This window comes from Cucumis sativus, unplaced genomic scaffold (assembly GCF_000004075.3).
Source record: "Cucumis sativus cultivar 9930 unplaced genomic scaffold, Cucumber_9930_V3 scaffold71, whole genome shotgun sequence".
Classification (NCBI taxonomy): Eukaryota; Viridiplantae; Streptophyta; class Magnoliopsida; order Cucurbitales; family Cucurbitaceae; genus Cucumis; species Cucumis sativus.
Genome location: NW_022279563.1, coordinates 41,565 through 49,997, shown reverse-complemented (window position 1 = coordinate 49,997; position 8,433 = coordinate 41,565). Strand labels below are relative to the sequence as shown.

The 8,433-nt window shown below is 33.0% G+C and overlaps 1 long non-coding RNA gene across 1 annotated transcript; it reads right to left on the bottom strand.

Moving 5' to 3' along the window:
• Positions 1-5,144: 5,144 nt before the first annotated feature.
• On the bottom strand, positions 5,145-6,090 carry LOC116406186. Its single transcript, XR_004219193.1, has 2 exons — positions 5,583-6,090; positions 5,145-5,487 (listed from the first exon to the last, which is right to left on the bottom strand). It is a non-coding gene; the product is annotated as an uncharacterized LOC116406186 (long non-coding RNA).
• Positions 6,091-8,433: the final 2,343 nt, after the last annotated feature.

Genomic DNA, 8,433 nt, shown 5'->3' with positions numbered 1-8,433 from the left:
GCAACATTTTATTGTTTAGCTTGTCTTTGATCTTGAACTTACTATTATGTTGATTTAAATTCCATTTTAGCCTTAGAACTTTCAAAACATCCATTTTAGTCATCGAGCTTCCAAAACGTAGCCAACTAACGGTTTTAGTATTTTGTAAATTATTTTATCAATTAATATTCATTTATCCAATACTCATTGGTCATTTCTGCTATATGTGATTGGAATATATCTCATAGGAAGCATTTTGAAAGTTGGGAAAAGATGGAAAATTTTAGGGACTAGAACAAGAATTTGTTTAATATTTTTGATAGGGTGAATTCTTGCAATTTCCTTGTAGTATATACATAATTTTTTTCTCTCACTTGGCAAATTCATTATGCTTGAAAATTTAGGTGATTCATGAGCTAGATAAAGTAAACAACGTATGGAAGACGATCTTTGTGGCTTGTGAGGAAGACGTGGAGGAAGCCTTGGTGGCCGTAGAAAAAGGGATATGGACTTTCAACGTTGAATGGCTAATAGCATATATAATGAGACAAGAAGTAGACCTAGAGGCCCCTTAATTTGCTGAGTCCCTATGAGAAACAAGGTCACCCTAACTTTCAGTTTTGAACAAGCAGCAGCCAGCCATTTCGTCCTTGTGTAAATCCACTCTTTTCTCAACTCACTCTAATTTGGTACATAAACAAACTCTGATCGCTCCATCTCTATGTTCATCAGTACATAAAAGACGATAAGTTTATTCATGGAGAAAGTTGGATGTAAGTATGTTTTAGGAATGGTCCTTCATTTAATAACTTTGGGAATTGTAAAAAAGAGGTAATGAAGTTCTATCAAGTTGAATGTTCTTGTTTATGTTAGATGAGACTGATTCTTGGATACCAGAATTAACTTGAAGTACGTGTTTGAGTTCCATTGGAGTGATTAGAGAAAAAATGTTCCTTTAAAAAGGGTAATTTTTTTATGTAGACTTTCTTTTTATTAAAATTGCTTAAAATACAATTTGAGAGTATTTCAATAGCTTTCAAAGGGTTGTCAAACACTTGTAGTTTTTCTAAAATAACATATTTTCAAAATTAATTACTGTAATAGTTAAACAAAAGATTCTTTCCCTTAGAACTTTTAAAGTTTGTCTAGTTACCTCTTAAACCTTTCAATTGTTTAATAGGTCTTTCAATTTTATGTTTTAAGTGTCTATAAATTTTGATTTTTTTTTTATTTGTTAGATATAAATCTGAAGAAATGAATAAAGTAGATTTGTAAGTTTAAAATAGTTTAAAAGTTGAGAAACTAAATTTGTAGTTTAAAAAGTTGGAGTAAATAGTTTGTGTTTAGTCGAGTTGTGATATTTTATTTATTTATTTTAATAATAGAAGAGAGGGAGACGAAAATTGCAAACTGAAGGGAGAAGAAGCGGTGGCTGACTTTGTATATTTCTCCTTTCTTTTCAATTTGAGAAAATTTCTTTGCAATTCACTTTGAAAAGGAAATGACTATATAGTTTGATTGACTGATGTATTGATATGTTACTGGCGGACATTGGGCTCAAGTGAGATAGGTTGACTATTAGGGTGTTAAGTGAAAGGATTATATGTTGAAGTAGCTGGACTGTACTATGAATGAGTGTTAAGATGTTTAGAATGGATTGAGGGGAAAATTGTTAGATTTCTATTGGGTAGTTACCTTGCAGGTGTCCTACGGGATCACCACCTGATATGTGCATCCTTCGATAGCACTAGACTGATATGTGCATCCTTCGGGAGCATTATACTGATATGTGTTTCTGCGGAACACTAGACTGATTTATGCGTCCTTTGAGGCGTTAGACTGATTATGTGTATCCTACGGGATCACAAGACTGTGACTGTGCAGGGTACCCCAATAGAAAGTTAACAGTTTCTTTTTCCCCTAATGGGACAATAGCGAGTCTCTTATTGGGTATGTTTATACTCATCCTTTCATGTTTAACTATTTCAGGCAAAGGTAACAAAGGAGGTAGACCGACGAGGGACAAGAGGAGACGTGATTACCATAAGGGAATGTCCTTCAAATGCTTCCGCTTTATGTTTCTTGTTTTTCCTTTGTACATGAGGTTGTTTAAAATTTTTGTGATGGAACTGAGTTTACGAACTGTTGTTTTGTAAATAGTACTTTTAAAGTTTTGGTTATTTGAAACAAGACCCGAACTTAAGTTTGTTTTCTTTGATCGTATGATTTCAAGTGAATTTTACTATATTTTGTGTCAATCAAGGTCTCTTTGTCAAAGTTAATGACTTCAACTTAGTTAGAAAATTTGGGTCGTTACAACAAATTTTAAGTATTAATGTAAGAATTATGTACTTCATTATAAAGATCGATAGTTTAAAGTTTTTGATGATAGTTTACATGGAATTACACGATCAGTTACCACTATCAATAGAATCAGTTACAAATATTAGCACGATCGTGTACCGATAACAAGACGATTGTTTACACTATTCAATACGATCACCAATATCATATGATCGTGTACCCATGTCAACACGATAATTTATTTTAATCAATATTATCATTTACCGTTGTTAAATGGTCGTTTATCACGGTTAATAGGATCGTTTAATGTATATTATTTCATTGCACGATCGTTTACTTATTCTTGCATTGTGTTTATTATTATCATTTTGTACATTTTATTCTTTTATTCAGTAATAAATGTATATCTATGTCTATCTATTTCTTTCTATCACAATTAAATACTTAATTTTTTTTTTACAGATTATAATGTCTTTTCCTATTGTTGTTTTTTATTGAGGTCAATGGAATGGATGTAATATTTATGAGAATTACTTAGTTGCTGAAATTTTGGTAGATGTCCGAGTCAGCTTTAATTCTCTAGTTGATTTAATATGTGAACAGATTCAATTGGATGGATAAGTAGAATTATCTGTTTTACTTGATTTTGGTAAAAGCAAGGTCCAACTGTGGTGCTAGTAAAGAAAGACAATGATGTGGCTTGGTATTTATCTTTTGCTAAAGATGCAACTAATATACATCCATTAGTTGCTCATGTAACTGTTGATTTTTTTAGAAGGTCTTCTTCTTCTTAGAGAACTACCTGTAGCTACCATGCTTAGTTCAATTAGAGATGTATTGCAAAAGTGGTTTGATGAAAGAAGTAAAGCTACTTTTACAATGAAGAGTTGTTTGACTTCTTGGGCTGAGAACGTGTTGCATTTAGAATAACATGAAAAGTCAATAATTTTATTGGTAAGGTTTTTTTTTTTTTTCTTTGAATGTTTGTATCTCAGGTAGATATAAATAGACTGCTATTTTTGTCCATCCGATAGAGAAATATAACAATTTATGTGTGCTTGTTTAAGATAGATAGAGATAGATAACTATCAATGTCTATTTGTCTCTATTTGTGCATCTTTTTTTTTTTTAATTTTTCTATATTTGTTTTATGTATTAGGTTGATCCAATTAGTATGACTGAATAGAAAGTAATGGATGATACAAATGATAATGTGATTTATTTATATTGGTTCTAATTTGAAATATTCAAATTTACCTTGGAAATTAGTATAATTAGTATAATATATAGTGATACATTATAATATAAAGTTTATATGTTAATGAACTTTATTATATAAATTTAATTTTAGATAAAGTTCAAAATTAATTTATGAGAGATAAAATATTTGAATGAGTTCAAATATTAATTTAATGTGGATTTGTTTGATATTAAAATTATTAATTATGAGATAAAGTTATATTTGAATATGATTCAAATTTAACTTAAGTTAAATATAAAATATTTAATTTAGTTATTAATTAATTAATAGTTTAGTTTAATATTATTTAATTAAATTTGATTTAATTAAATTAATATAAAACTATAAGGTATTGGAGAGATATTCATTCAATAAGATTTAATGAAATATTAATTAAATGTGATTTAATTAATTATTAACTAATTGATTAATGGTTAATTAGTTAGTTGATTTGAAACTTCTATTAATTTAATATTTTTTAAGTTAATAGAATCCTATGATTTTCTCCAACCTCGTCTCCTACTCAATGAAAGAAAGAGAGTTATAAATATGTAGAAGAAAAACAGTTTTTCTTAACCAAAATAAAATCGATGATTTTCTTTTCTGCAAAATAGATTGTAACGACCTAATTTTTCGAATTAAGCTGAAGTTATTACTTTAAGACTAGATTCGTCCTTTAACCATAAGACTTTATAATTTAAAAAAATATATTTTTTAACAACGTTAAAGAGTTTTTATTCGGGCTCTATTTCAAATAAAATTTTGAAAGTGTAAAAGTATCGATAATAAAGAAAGTTCAAGAACATAAAAATCGTTCAATCATGAAACCCAAAACAGTCTCAATTACTAAAGAAAACCAAAATAAATAAAAAAATATAAAGTAGAAGCAATTTGAAGGACATTTCCCTATGGCAGTTTCGCGGAAAAAGATTAAACATAAAATGGTGAGTATAAACATACCCAGTAAGAGACCCACTACTGATCCTGTTAGAAGAAAAATAAAATTGTTAACTTCCTATTGGAGGTGCCTTGCACTTTAAAAGTCTTGTGATCATGTAGAAATACACATAATCAGTACAATGTCCTAAAGGACACAAATATTAGTCTAGTGCTCTTCAGAAAGCACATGTAAGTCTAGTGCTTTCGAAGAATGCACATGTCAGTCTATTGCTCTCGAAGAATGCACATGTCATTCTAGTGCTCTCGAAGAATGCACATGTCATTCTAGTGCTCTCGAAGAATGCACAACAGGTGGTGATCCCGTAGGACACCTGCAAGGCACACTACCCAATCGACAAAGCTAACAATTTTCCCTTAGTCCGTTATGAACATTTAATCAATCCATTCCTAGTATAGTCAAACTACTCCATCATATCATCAATCCAACTTAACACACTTACGTTCAATCTATTCAATCTATCACAAAATCAGTTGATACTATAACAACACACCAGACAGTCAGAATATATTATATACATAACACCTTTCTCAGTTTACAAATACATTATCCATCGTATCTACTTCTATACCAGTCTGGCATAATATACATTTGTCATCATATCTACTTCTACATATATTGGTAAACCATACTAAGTCCAGAGATCCAAACAGTCAACACATATACTCAACCACAGTCCACATCAACCCATGCACATATATGTATTAATTTCTCCCAGTCAAACACAGCAAACATTAAACTTTAAGTCAATGTCCAAACATACATCATAACAGTCATCTCTACTCAGTTCAAATAATATAATACGGTCCATACAGTCAATACATCTTAATTAGTCATTATATCTTAATTTTGTTGTTGAGTCCAGTAGAAAATCCCTTACCTCAAGGTTGCTCAATTTCTTAAAACAACAATATATCCCACGAAAGATACGAAGTATTAACGAGCCAAACTCCAAAATTCACAATTTCGGTTATGAACACGAGGGACCCAATGTCACTTCCAATACCTTCAAGAACAGTATTAACCAAACGTTTCATTTGATATTTTATCTTAACAATCCATCAAACAGAAACTATCAATTTTACTTATAAGAGAACTCACAACAAAAACGGCGGCAGCGACGATCGAACCTAAAACAAAGATCGTACAACAGATTAGAGTGTACGTCGGTTGTGAATTGCGGCTGGAAGAAGAACACGTTGCTGGAAGAAGAGGAAACGCGCGGCTGGAAGGAGACGTGCTCGCTGCCTCAAAATCGATCGACGATCTGACGCGGCGACCGGGCTTCACGAACGGAGAGGAAAGGAATGGGCGGCGGCTGGGCTTGGCTTCGACGGAGACAGAGGCGATTAGGACGAGGCACGGCGACGCAGATCTGGACGACAACTGCAAGGCGACGCGTACGGCTTGCTTCGCGAACAGAGAGATGGCGGCCGACGGTTGCAGCGGCGGCTGGGTATGGTAGAAAGAAAGAGAAATGGAAGAAGAATAGGGGCGGCGGCCGTGGATCGGAGAAGAAAAGAAGGAGGAGAGCGATGGTGGTCGGTTGGAGGGTGCGGCTGGAGGTAGGGCACGGTGAAGGAGAAAATAGAAAAAGAAAATGAAGGGGAAAGGGGGTTGCGCGCGGGAGGAAGAAAAGGAAAATTTTTCTATATTTTTTTTTAAATTAATAATAAACTAAATATAAATAAATATATATATAATTATATTATCACATTTTCAAATCTTCTTTTTCCCCCTTCAACATATTTTCTTCAAAAAATAAATCTTGTACAAATTGAATAATTTTCTTAAAATAAATTACCTTCGAGTTTGGGGCGTTACAATACATTTGTCATCATATTACTTCTACATATATTAGTAAACCATACTAAGTCCAGAGATCCAAACAGTCAACACATTTCAAAACTTTCAAAGAGTCCAGTAATAGAAACCCCTTACTTTAATGTTACTCAAATTTCTCAAACGAAGGAAACCTAATACTAAGAATATGGAATCAATTACTTTCACAATACTTTCTTTCATTTAATTTCCTCAATGTAAATTCTAGCTTATCAAAGTATTGGCGAATCGAACTCCAACAAATCTACAATTTAGTTGTGAATCCAAAGAACTCAAACGCTAACTTCAAGAATCAATTAACAATTTAACTAATTATCCAAAACTACAACCCAAGGATAATTACAATGTAAAACCACACACTCACCAATACAACTTACCACAAAAATCCCAAAAATTAGAGTAAAATGGGGGCAACAACTTCGAATAACTAGAATCGACGCGTGTAATAGATCAGATCTAATCAACAAACGAAAAACAAACTTCAGCTTACAACCCATGGCTGGAGGTGAAGAGCCGCGCGACGGCACTTCGACAGACGCGACGGCTCAGGTCTGCTCGACGACTGCTTCAACTAAGTAACAACGCCGGTGAGATGATAGGTCAATCGGTAACGTTCCTCGTCACCTGAAGCATAATGTGGTGGCGCGAACGTCGAAGGAGCTACGCGCGAATGAATCACAGCTTGGCTGGAAAACAGAGGTGAGACGCGATGCCGAGAGTTCGAACTCACGACGAACGGTGTTTTAGCTTCAATGGAGACGAAGCGATCGGTGACGGCGTGGCCGCTGACGTCCAAGAGTAATATAAAATGGCTAAGGGAGGCAGGCGGTGGGCACGGGGAAGAGGAAGAGTGAAGGAGAAAGAGATGGGGTTGCACGTGAATCAATAAAGAATTGATATTTTAAATTAATAATAACATTAATTCTATATATTATATATATTATTATTTAACATTTAGTATTCGAAGATAGGAAGGTCTCCAACGGGTGGTGTCCCCAATTCGGTGGATTATAGATTCAGAGACGTCAACAAGAGTAAGTTCTATGTATCTTTTAATTTAAAAGCATATTTAGTTCTTTATTTAGAACTTTGATTCTAAATATTGTCAATGTACTGGTATTTTGGAATTTTCAAATTAAAATTGATGAATGGTTTTGTAAAGTCTTTCACTGCCAAGAGCTTTTATCCCTTTAGGGCACACATACCAATTAAACTAATGCAAGACCTTTGACAGTAGTTAACGGTAGCATCTCACAAAGTGGAAGTGGTTGGCTTACCAACGAAAGATTTTCAATCATTTCTAGCAGTCCCTTTTCTGTTTGAGTATGACCTTCCATATTTTCTGCTATATTATTATAGTTAATATCAAATGTGCATCTCTGCCATCTATGCTAATATCACTGCCTGACTGCTCTTGATGTTGAGGCGTTGTTCATTTTGTTCCCTACACAGAAAAGAAAAAAAATTATTGTTGTTTATTTATAATCTAAGCAATTTTAAACAATATAAAGCAGTAACTAATGAATTAAACACTAACTGTTGAGTCTCTACAGTAGATTCTTGAAGATTCTTGACAGATGGATTCTCATGGATGATCACATGTTTGTTATTTTGATGGTCATCATTCTTGTCCAGATTGTGATGACTAGAATCATCACGAAGATCATCATACATGTTGTTAATATCATCAAACAATTGATTCTGATTCTAGTATAGAAAGAAAAATGGATAATAAAAAAAATAGTTACAAAATGATCGTGTATCCTTAAGCAAACAATCGTGTAGAATATCTAAACGGTTGTTTTACGAAGGGTGATCGATATTTCAAATGGGATATGCGATCGTTCATATGTGATATGCGATCGTGTAAAGATATATCAAACCTTTGTTCTGTCAGAAGTCGTGCTAAGAAGAGTTGAAAGCTTGTAATAAGATCCATCAAAGCTGAAAGATTTTACATCAACACGTTCCTGACACAGTAATGCAGTATCAATGAGCATCAAATTACGTGAGATACGTATTAGAAAATATCTAACTGCTCAGTTAATTTTTTATGGACATCAAATCACATTTTTTCAAGCTTAAGGAAGGAAATGTCAGCACTATATAT